The sequence below is a fragment of the Balaenoptera physalus genome (assembly GCF_965194825.1).
Source record: "Balaenoptera physalus genome assembly, chromosome: 17".
Taxonomy (NCBI): domain Eukaryota; kingdom Metazoa; phylum Chordata; class Mammalia; order Artiodactyla; family Balaenopteridae; genus Balaenoptera; species Balaenoptera physalus.
Window position 1 is genome coordinate 24,975,483 of NC_138895.1, and position 12,617 is coordinate 24,988,099.

Sequence of the window (12,617 nt, forward strand, 5' to 3'; positions counted from 1 at the left end):
TGATTAAAAAGACACACAATGTTTTTGTGTTGTCCTTATTTATAGTGTTGATTAATATAGAGTAGAAATGACATCACCATCTCCAGATGAAGAAGAGAGCAATTATATCAGGAGATTATGTCTATACCAGTCAATCAGCTCAAGTTGATTGGTAGTCGGTGAAGTAATCAACACATTTTAGCATGTGCGTCCCATCTCTCCAGCTGGACTGTGTGCTTGTGGAAGTCAAGTCCACATTTCCTATGTCTTTATATTTCAAACCATGCCTTGTGAATTGTCTTAAAAAATCCTAAGTACTAATGACATGTGTTATGGTTGATATGATGATGTACAAATAAGTACTTATTAATTATAATACTCATCTTTCATTTCATGCCTATTTAACAGTCTTGTCTCTATGGACATTATTTTAATACTTTTTTTTCTCTCCTTATTTAACAAACAGGAAAGGATAAGCCATAGATAAGCCTCTTTCCTAAAATCTCAGAGTAAGTCAGGACCAGACCTGAAATTAAAAGTCCATCTCACTTAGCCTATGACTTAACTTATCACACCCTCCTTAAGTATTAAGAGCTACTGGTCTTCTTCAGTTCCATTCATTCTGTGAATGATGATAGACAGTGATATAGTCATCGAAGTTCAGAAGCAGGTTCTATTATGCATAGTGAGCTTGTCGTTCATTTAGCCTTATGTTTATGCTAGTAATTAAACTCAATGTCATTTTGCCAAATTAAGTTAGTGAGTCATTTATACTGATAGGAAATGTTAGGAATCTAACTTAAGACATACACTCTTAAAGAGCAAAAGAAATAGACTTCAAGCATTGACAAAAACAAAAACATTTTAAAAAAGGAATCTCAAGTATATAAAAATAACTGTATTGCCTATCTAGCAGGTTAAAATTTAATTAGCTCTATTGAATTGTAGCTGGACTCACTCTTTGAGTCTTCTTCATGTTATATATCAGAACTGCAACAATAACTTTGCAGCCAGAGGAGTTTCTAATGACTTTGGGGGATACCAGCTAACGATTTATTTCAGGAGGGAGAACAGAAGAGAAATATTGTTTTATTTTATCTGATTTAACGTTGCTTTTCAGAAGTAAACACTTGCTTTTCTAACACACCAAACTTTTACTTTATTACTAACAAAATCTCTGAAAATGACAGCAACTGGCATTAGGGAACAGTCATTACTGGAACACCCTATTTGACAACATGAGATCATGTCCATTAAGAGCTTTAAATTCCCCTCAAATATGTGGTAGGAAACATCAAAGTTTATTTAACCCAGTGCTGAGTACTAACAAGCGCAATAATAAACTTGCATTGATAGCCTGATTCTCAACACATTTCCCTAAGAGCTTTATCTAAATGGCAAACCTGACAGAAAGGATTGTTTCCCAGAGTCTTAAGTTTAGACATACTTGTGACACTTTCTCTGAGTCAAAGCAGATGATTTTAGTAAAAATTTTGCAGTTAAGAGAAAGGTCCATGGTCTTTCCCTTCTAGAAAACTCCTGGATAAATAGGGATGTCTGTTCCATACAAGCTTTTGTATGTATATGCTCTCAAGTGGGAGACACCTGGGGGATTCAACTTTTCAAGGGAAGGCCTCGGAGATTGGCCCGATTTTGATTATGTCAACAGTATTTAATCCAGGGGAGTCTAGATTTGTTCTCTTTTGAGACTCACTTAGAGCAATTCCAAAATTCCAGAATTCAATGTCCAGGCTAATCTAGACTCTTCTGAATTAGGAATGATATGGTCTGCTGTAAGCCCAACCTCCTGGGGCCACAGGAGAATTGATGGAGGCTTAGTTAGAAAAAGGCGGCCTTTGCTAGAGAATTCTGTGCCTGCTACAATAGCAGGGGTCCCTTTGGGGTACAGGAGGGACACCAAAGCAGTTTTTCTTTTTTGTGGGAGAGAGAGTTGATGATTCAGCCCCCCACATAGTGGTTAGCAGCGTGGGCTCTGGGGGAAGGTAACCCAGGTTTATACGCCTCCACTGACAGGTACTAGAATCTTAATCAAGTGCTTTTTCTCTCTCTGTCTCAAGATTCTGTGCTTGTAAAGTGTAGCAATGGCTTTTCTTATTCAATATTTAATTATATGATCAATATAACTAATGGTTTTTAAACTTTTTGCACAGTCTCTGGAACCTAGAAAGTGCTCAAATAACAACCAATAGTGCTCGGTGTGCTGGGTGAAGTCTGTACATTTTATATATGTAACTCATTTAATTTTCACAGACTGTATGAATTACTGCATTCGCATCTTATAGATGAAGAAACTGAGGCATATACAGACTAAGTAACTCATCCAAGATCTCACATAGCTAGCTAACAGCAGATTACCTCTACTCATTTTAACCCAGGTCCTATGGCTCCAGAGTCCATGCATTTAGCCACGATTTTCTGCTGCTTCTCAAATAAATGTGATGTTTTATTATTGTTATTTTCCTTCCTGTAAGGCTTTCCAACTCCATGACACCGATGTGACCTCTGTTGCCTCAGGTCTTTTGTTCCGGGAGAAGTAGCAGTTGGCCCCTCCTATTGCTAAACCAGGGTAATCCATGACAAGCCACTTGTCACTTGCGTGATTCCCATGGTGAAGGGGAAATGGTAGCTGGAAGAGCTGAAAGGTCATATACGAGGAGTTAAACTCTGGTTTGGATTCTAACACTCTCATGGCTACATAAAAAGATTCAAGTTGGAATATTTCTACTCATCTTTCATATCGAGAATTTCATGATAGTCTATTTACCTAAGCTTAAATACTTCCTGAATACCTACTAAGTGAGAGCATTGTATACTTTGCTGTGGATAGGGAAAAAAAAATGAATCAGTAGAAGCCATGATCCCAACCGCAAGTAATTTGCATCTAGGATGATAGATGCCTATACAGGTAACCAGGGTGGAGCACCTGTGAGAGTTGGCAAGACCTGGGTTCAAACACAAGTTTCCTTTCCTGTCTGTGGATCACCTGAAACAAATTATCTATCCGATCCTTCATTTTGTCATTTGTAAAATGGGCTTGATAATACTTTCCTTGTAAGATTTGAATCACTGCTGGTACTCATAAATGTTATTAAAAGTATTCAACAAATGCTTTGAATAAATATATTATTTAAAAGCAAGAGTATAAGGATGTCAGCAGGAAAAATATGTAATACTGTGAAAACTTTAAGAGTGTATGGACTCATGGACAAAATCAATTTCCATGTTCTATTTTCAAGATAAACTAAATAAGAGGTTATATTCTAGAATGCATTTTAAACTGGTTGAGAATTTAAAGTCTAGACACCAAACAAAATTTAACAGGTAAGCCCTCTTCTAGCTCGTGATCTCCAGGAATGCCCTGACCACGTGCTTTGGCAGACGGTGTGTTTGGCTCACCTGTGCAACGTGCGGGGTGTCTTTTGTGGAGGAGGCCAGAAAATGCCTAGGTTGTCTGCTATCTCAAAACCCAGATCCCTGTAAAAGGCAGCAACATATCTTCAAGAAAAACACTGTGCTTTTCAATAGTGAGCAGCGAGAAGGAAGCTCTTCTTTCCCATACTTGATACTTTCTTCCATGTGAAAGGGGTTCCACTAGCATAAACTGTCTGGGCTCTCTTCTATCCCTTGCTGATTCCCATCCAGGGAGAGAGAGTGACTTTCTGACTGGTGAGGTTGGAAGAAGAAACAGGGCATGTACAGCCTACCCCTTCCTCTTCTCTTCTGGTGGGAGCTGCCAGTAGGAAGTGAGCCCTCGTCGCTTCTCCTGGCCGAGACAGATCTGCTCTGGAAGCCCAGCACCCCTGCAGCAGAGAGGGGGAGCCTCTAATTCTGGAGAAGGCAAGCCTGTTGTAACAGGATGCCTTCTGGCCTACAGACGTGCTGTCACTTCCTCTGTTAACATTACCAATAGGTAATAAATGCTATTTTGTGGTCTCCATCTACTTAACTTCTCTATCTATGTCTTAATTTATTTGGAATTCAATGAGGAAAAAAAAAAGACATTAATTATTGAGTACTTTTGATTTCTGACATTCAAGAAGAAGTTGTTGACCCTTCCTCAGGGGGCCTCTGGTTTTCCTGCTCAGATAGATAGGTTTATACTGACTCATTCGCATTGCCTTCTCTCACCACCTTCTGATGGTCCATGTAATTTTCAAGGTGGCAGTAGACTAATGGAGCTAATTCTCACATAGACTTTGAATACATTAAAGCTGAGTCAGGGACTCCCTGGTGGCGCAGTGGTTAAGAATCCGCCTGCCAATGCCGGGGACACGGGTTCGAGCCCTGGTCCGGGAAGATCCCACATGCCGTGGAGCAAATAAGCCTGTGCGCCACAGCTGCCGAGCCTGCGCTCTAGAGCCCAAGAGCCACAACTACTGAGCCCACGTGCCACAATTACTGAAGCCCTTGCGCCTAGAGCCCAAGCTCCACAACAAGAGAAGCTACCGCAATGAGAAGCCCGTGCACCGCAACGAAGAGCAGCCCCCGCTCACCGCAGCTAGAGAAAGCCTGCACGCAGCAACGAAGACCCAATGCACCCAAAAATAAATAATAAATTCATTAATTAATTTTAAAAAGATTAAAAAAAAAGAAGCCGAGTCAATGAGTGGGAAGAATTTAATCATTTCATCTTCTGCATGTGAAATGTGCTGTAAAGAGATGTCAGTGTATGCTGACATCAGAGCATCAGACATCAGATGTCAGAGTATGCTCATAATTACAAATGTACTATTTTAACTTATTACTTTAATGCTAAAGGAACTTGTTATATTACATTGTCATCAGACATTTGATAAGAATAAAATGCATATTAAAGTAGGACATGTTTATGCAACATGAGACTCATGCCATTTAACCAATTTATAAATAAAGAAAAGATGAAGTGGAAGGAAACCAAGTTCAAAGAAATACTGCCCATTGATGGCCAAGCTGGATGCAGATGGGGGTTTTGAACGTCCTGGGTAAGCCCTGACTCTGATGTCCTACCTAAACATCACACAGCCTAGCTCGCACATTGATCACTTTTAAATTCAGTAACGTCACTTGTTCAGTTCAATTCGGCAAATATTTAATTGACTCAAACTTTCTATATGCCATGTTCTGTGTTCTGTTTGGGCAAAAGAGCAATGGACCAGAGAAATATGGACCACACCCTCAGGGAAAACAAAGGAAAGAACCCGTTTGTATTTGTTAAATTTGTAATTGTTAGCAAAGAAATATTTTCTAAAATTAAAAGTGCCATTATTATTATTATTATATATTTTTTTAAAGCTACCCACAGGAAACTTTATCACGTCAAATCTTTCCTGGTTTTCTCACGCTAGTTCTTTCTTTTTTTTTTTTTTTTTTAAATTTTATTTATTTATTTATTTATGGCTGTGTTGGGTCTTCATTTCTGTGCGAGGGCTTTCTCTAGTTGTGGCAAGTGGGGGCCACTCTTCATCGCAGTGTGAGGGGCTCTCACTATCACGGCCTCCCTTGTTGTGGAGCACAGGCTCCAGACGTGCAGGCTCAGTAGTTGTGGCTCACGGGCCTAGTTGCTCCGCGGCATGTGGGACCTTCGCAAACCAGGGCTCGAACCCGTGTCCCCTGCATTGGCAGGCAGATTCTCAACCGCTGCGCCACCAGGGAAGCCCGCCATTATTTAAACATATGTTACTATGATTTTTATTGCTTTGTTTCTTATAATAGGAAAAAATAAGAAAAAATCCTGAGCCTTCATCAATAGGAGGTGGTTTCATAAATTATTATACTTCTACTCTATGGAATATTATGCAGTTATTTGATAGAATGAGATAGATTTATATGAAGGAATTGGGAAAATGTAATGATATATTAAGAAGAAACTAGTTATGTGTACAATTCCATTTTTGTAAAAAGAAAAACAACAATGGTAGTAATGGTATTTATATGTATACTGTACATGTTAGTTTAGCAAAGGAATAAGTAAAGAAGGTGAATACCAAATTTTTAACAGCGGTTACATCAGTTGGGCAAACTTTTGAATTGTAACTCAGAGAAGTAGTATTAATACTTTTAATTAAAAGCATTGCTTTACTGGTGAAAAAATACATAATGTTAAGTAGGAAAGATGGACTAAATCTAAACTAAGAAAAATAAACAGGAGTATGGTGGAGACGAAAGTGTCAAGATGTTAATATTTGCCTCGGGATAGAGTAATGATCATTATAAGTAAATTTTTCTCTCCCTCTGGACAGTTTTATGCATTTTCTGTATTTTTTACAGAAGCATGCATTAATGTAACAATCAGAAAGAAATAAAATTATAAGGAAGTTGTTTGTGCCCTTTGACTTAACTCCATTCTTAAGTTTCTTGTTGAAAATAGAACATACCAGAAGAATCCAAATGAGAATAATTTCTTTTAAAAATTAATTATAAGGTGAAACTATGCCCTCATTCCAGAAATAATTACTTAAAACTGTTTTTTGGAACTTCTTTTGGATGTCCCAGTGCATTCAGCAGAATCATTGGACTATTATATCTATCCAATTAAGCAGAAGTTTACCTTTGAGCTCATCTCTATGTGCTAACCACATTCCATTCTGGGTAAGGCCCACTCCACACTAATCTGTGGTATCATCACGTAAATTCATAGAAAAAAAGACACATCCCTCAGAAATTACACCAGAAATTTCCCTCTAGTTATAACTATTTAAGAAGAAGCATGTTCTAAAGTTCCAAAATAATCAATAATAAAGAAAACGCTTCTTGTGTAAAAATTTATATTCGCTGAGGAGCTTAAAATTTGAATAATTGCTTACCGTGTGTGTGTGTGTGTGTGAAGTGTGAGGGTAAAGCAGACAATCAATTTGATAAACACTATTGGTTGCCCACCGTGGTTCCTCTTCTCATCGCTGGAACCAAGGTTCCCTGGATGAGGTAAAATTAAAAGGCAGTTACACTTTGCACGGCCACAAAATACTTAACATCATCGTGCAATCTTAGAACCAGTAGGATAACATGCAGTCACTTGATTCAACCTTCTACTGGTGGCTGGTATTTATCTTCTCATCTATTCTATCCTAGAGCACTAATTCATTGATTCATTGTGACTCATTGATTCAATTATTCAGCCAGGAAACATCATTTGAGACCTGATTATGTTTCAGACACTCTACTAAGAGCTGTTGATGCAAAGGTGAGGAAAGACAAACACTCCCTGTCCTTACGGAGGTTACAGCATGGTATTTGAGACAGGTAATTGTCACGTAATCACACAAACTATTGTAACCATGACAATTGCTTGGAAAGATAGGTATGTAATTCCACAGGAGCCTGCAATTTCTATGTTTGATTTAGTCAGAGAGGTCAGGAGAGACTTCTCTGAGCTGGAGGTGTGTGGACTTAAATCCAAAGGATAAAAGGTAGTGGCCAGAAGATGAACAGAAGAGAGAAGAACATTCTAGGCAGAGGGAACAGCTTGTGTAAAGGTCGTGCACGCAAAGGAGCATCGCAGTCTGAGTAAATGAAAGAAAGCCAGAGTAGCTGAACCTCAGATTTAGGGGCTGGTAGAAGAAGATGAGGCTGGAGAGGTTCGTGGTAGCTGGAAACCACACAAGACTTGAAGGCTGTGTTAACGGTTAGGGTTAGGGTTGACAATGTTTCTGAAGAGCAATAGAAAGCAAATGAGGGTTGTAAACGAGTGTGTCATAACCAGATCTTTACTTTGGGGGAAAAAAAAATCACTCTCATTGTGTTTGGAAAAATAGACCACAGATCGGCCAGGGTTGATGTATTATTTTTCTATTGCAGCTGAAAGAAATTATCACAAGTTAGGCATTTAAAACAATATCACAGGGACTTCCCTGGTGGCGCAGTGGTTAAGAATCCGCCTGCCAATGAGGGGGTCCAGGAAGATCCCACATGCCACTGAGCAACTGGGCCCGTGCACCATAACTACTGAGCCTGTGCTCTAGAGCCCGTGAGCCACAACTACTGAGCCAGTGAGCCACAACTACTGAAGCCTGAGTGCCTAGAGCCTGTGCTCCGCAACAAGACAAGACACCGCAATGAGAAGCACGTGCACTGCAACGAAGAGTAGGCCCTGCTCACTGCAACTAGAGAAAAGCCCACGTGCAGCAAAGAAGACCCAACTCAGCCGATAATAAATAAAAAAAACAAAAAACAAACACAAAAAACAATATCACAGTTTTCGTAGGTCAGAGGGTCTCGGGCATGGCAAGGCTCAAAGGGGTTCTCTGTCCAGGATCTCACCAGGTAGGAATCAAGGTATCACCTGGGGCTGAGGTTCTCATCCTGAGCTCACAGGTTGCTGGAATTCATTTCCCTCTCCTGCTCTCCGTGCAGTCCCTCCTCTCTGAGCCAGTAACTCCTCCAGGTCAAGTCCAGTCTTTTCAACTTCCCCTTCTGCTGCCCCTCTTCTTGGGCTGGCCAGCAGCTCCACTTGGAAGGATTCATGTGATGATATTGAGTTTACCTAGATAATCCAGGATAATCTCCCTATTTTAAAGCCAAGCTCATTAATAACCATTACATCTGCAGAGGCCCTTTTGCCATGTAGTATGTTATTCACAGTCATGACATCGGGAACAAAGGTTGTAGCCAAAATTCTGCCTACTGTATTTGATTTAGGGATACCAATTAGAAAGTTATTCTAATAGTTCAAGCAGGAGAGGTTGATTATCTGGACTAGAGGGGTGTTGGAAGAGATGAGGAGAAGTGTCTGTGTTAAAGGAATTGAGGAATAAGGGAGAGAAGGTATAAAGGAAACTTCCAAGGTCTTTCTTGCTTGCACAGTTCGATGAGTGGGGAGCTCACTACCTACAATGCAACTTGCTCCATTTTTGGACAGTTCTTATCATGTATTCTTCTTCCCCAGACTTCCAGTCTTACTGCCCATTTCCAGCCTTTCTCTATCCTGCATTTCAGACTGACCCTGCTTATTCTTTTCTGCATAGAGGCAGTACCCCTGCAGGCGCTCCTGGCTTCCAACCATTACTGGGGACAAATACCAGAGAAGATTTGTTTCTTTAGTAATGTGTTTCTGATTATAAATATTATATATGCATGGTTTATAGAAATCCATTCAATACTAAGATAGTAAATGTCCCAACTTCAGAACTAACCACAGTTTATAAGTTAAAGTTTATTCATCTTGATTATTTCAATGTATGTAAGTATTTTTTACAGAAAAGGGAAAAAAATATACTCTTCTACAACTGGATTATTTTCCTTAGTGATATATGTTGGCAATCCTTACATGTCACCATATATAGATTTTCTGGTTCTTTTAAACAGTGGCACAGTATTCTCTTTTTAAATGAATGTGCCATAATTTATTTAACCTGTCACTTATTAGTGGCCATATAGCTTGTTTTCAATTTTTGCTGTTATAAGCAATGCTCTAATCCATAACTAAGTGAAGATGTCTTAGGCCAGTTGTACCATATGTCTCTGGGATAACTGTATAGAATTGGAACTGCTGGATCAAAAATTATATACATTTAAATTTTTAATTGTTGTTATAAATTGTCCTTCAAAAAGACACTTGTGGTATTTTTTAACTTAATCTGGGACTGTCAGGTGGAGGAAGAATGTAACTTCAGTTAGAACTAAAGGAAACCCTCTCAATGAAAAATTCTAAGATGAGACCAAAGTTATCTCCTAAAGTAGTCTGGAAAATGTAAGATTTAACAAATATAAAACATTTGTCCCAGTGTTTCCTATGCTGTGTTAGGTATTGGGAATAGTGTAATGATATTGGGATAATTCGAAGAATAGGAATTGAGTCCTTTCCTCAAGGATCCCTTGGCCTGGCTGGTAAACGTGAGGCTAGTGCAAAGAATTAAGGGAACGTGGCGGGCCTGATGAGTTTGGGGAAAGTTTCTCATTTGAGCTGAGTCATTTTGATGAGCAGAATTTTGGAGGGAAAGAGTTTCTGTGGAATATTACCCAGCTATAAAAAGGAATGGAATTCTGCCATTTGCAGCAATGTGGATGGACCTAGAGAATATTGTGTTTACTGACATGTAAGACAGAGATAAATGCTGTATGATATCACTTATATGTGGAATCTAAAAAATAAAACCAACAAATGTATATAGCAAAACAGACGCAGACTCACATATATAGAAAACAAACTAGTGGTTACCAATGGGAAAGGGAAGAGGGGAGGGGAAGATAGGGGTGTGGGATTAAGAGATACTACTATTCTTATTTATTTTATACTGCTATGTATAAAATAAATAAGCTACAAGAATATATTGTACAACATAGGGAATATAGCCAATATTTTATATTAACTATAAATGGAGTATAATACTTGTAGGTTAGATTGTGAAGGTTTTTGTCACTCTACTGGAACATGAACTTCTTCATATGCCAAAGGCAATCAACCACTCAGTTATTCCTGTGGTTTATAAAGGTTGCTAGGAGTGACTGTTCTTTCCTGAATAATTCCAAGACTCTGGACTTTGTGGAAAATTATTTCAAAGTGACTGCTACTGGTCAAGTGAACAACTCCCCTTATTTATTTTATGATATGAAAGTAGGAGTAGCACAAGAGATTGTGCTATCTCTTTCATCTGCAAAGCTTTCCTTGACTTCAAAAAAAAATTATAAACAAAAGTGCTTCACAGGATGTGGAGATGAAAACCAGTTATGAAACCAGTTTACATGCGACAGTTTAAGAAGAATCATAAAGGAGGAACAAACAATCCCTTTTTAGTTAAAAAATTCCATATTTACACACAAGTGTATAATTACTATCAAGTTATTTTGGATTTAGAAACATCTTTAATTAGGTGGTCATATGGTCAGCTCAGATTTTCCATAGTTTTTATGGTTCCACATAATTTTTCTTAAATGTAAAATAATTTTTGTTCTCATCAAATCACAGTTGAGAACTAGTTCTCCATTTAGTTTTTCTCTAAGTTCATATTCTTTCACTCTGAATGTTGATATGTTTATATTTAGTAGAGAAACAAATGGGAACATAGAAAATAAGAATAGAAAGTCCACTATGAATTCTACATAAATTAAATATTAAAAGTAACCTGATAAAAACTTAAAGAGAATATTTGGAAATTACTGAACTGGTCTTCTGTATTATAATTACTATTCTCTTGTTAAACATTAAAAGAATTTTGGGATAAGAGTGGAGAATTATTTTCTTAAATAGACTATTGCTTTTTTTTTTTTTACTAAACACTTTTATAAAGCTATGATTTCTTTTGTGAAATACTAGTAGAAAGATTGCAAGTCTAACTGTATTCTCTATAAACCCTCTTCAGGGTTATTCCTCATAGCATATGAATAAGTGGTAGTAGTATTCTTTAATTAGGAAAATTTGATTACATGAAATGCTATTTCATGTGTTGTTATTGACATCAATAAAAGGGCATAAATATTAAAACTTTCAATAGCAAACATTTTCTTACTTACCTTTGATCTGTGTTACTGAGTCAATCCCACACTAAGGGCACAACTACGGGGACATAAAGGGGGGACAAACAGGCAATGACTCAGCAGTGACAAAAACACCAATATTTATCCATCCCCACCAGAGACGAAAACTACATTGATGACTGAGTGATTTCAAAGTAGCAAGCACAATCCCCCCTCCCACAAGGCTACTGGAGATCATCAAGCAAACGTGTTCTTTTTTTGTCATAAAAAGCGTTCCCTTTACTTTCACTTCCCTCATACTTCCCCTTTCTGTTCTGTCAGTACTGACCAGTCTGTGGTCCTTTAGCTATCACCCCTAAAATGGGTCAGGGCTGCTCATCCTTCTTGCATTACCAGCTGTGTCAGTCTGGTCCTCTGGGAAGCCGACGGCAAGTGTGCAAAAAGTTTATTTGGGGCATTGTCTATGGAGAAAACTAGGAGAGGGAGAAGGAGCAGATGGGGGTGGGGGGAGCTTCAGACTGCCCTGCAGACCTGACACCTGTGAAAGCAGAAAGAGGAGGAAGGATTGGTACCCAGAGCCACAGAGCACAGCACAGTGTGGAGACAGTCTCAGCCAGAATGATGGGAAACAGCTAAGACAAAGTTTCCCAGTGAAGAGCTTCCCTGTTGGTCAGGATGGGCGGCTTTGGGGTGTTCACCATTAGGATGAACCCAAAAGAGTGACAGGTGGAGACCGGAGACCGTCAGTCATCTCTGCTCCCCAGGAGATTTACTTTTTCTTTCTTTTTTTAAATCGAAGTATAGTTGATTTACAATATTGTGTTAGTTTCAGGTGTACAGCAGTGATTCAGTTACATATATATATATATTTTCAATTCTTTTCCGTTATAGTTTATTACAGGATATTAAATATAGTTCCCTGTGCTATACAGTAAATCCTTTTTATTTATTTAATATATGGTAGTGTGCATCTGTTAATCCCATACTCTCAGTTTATCCCTCTCCCCCTTTCCCTTTGGTAAGTATAAATTTGTTTTCTATGCCTAGGAGATTTTCTTAAAGGGGCATCTGAGAGGGGCATGCCTATGGCCACCACACCAGAATACTTCCTTATTCTGGACCAGCTCATGGCGTTCCCCTATCTAAAAGTCTGTGGTAGCTCCCTGTTGACTACAAAATAATGTCCAACATGCAATGAAGGATTCTGCAACCCTGACATGTAATTCATT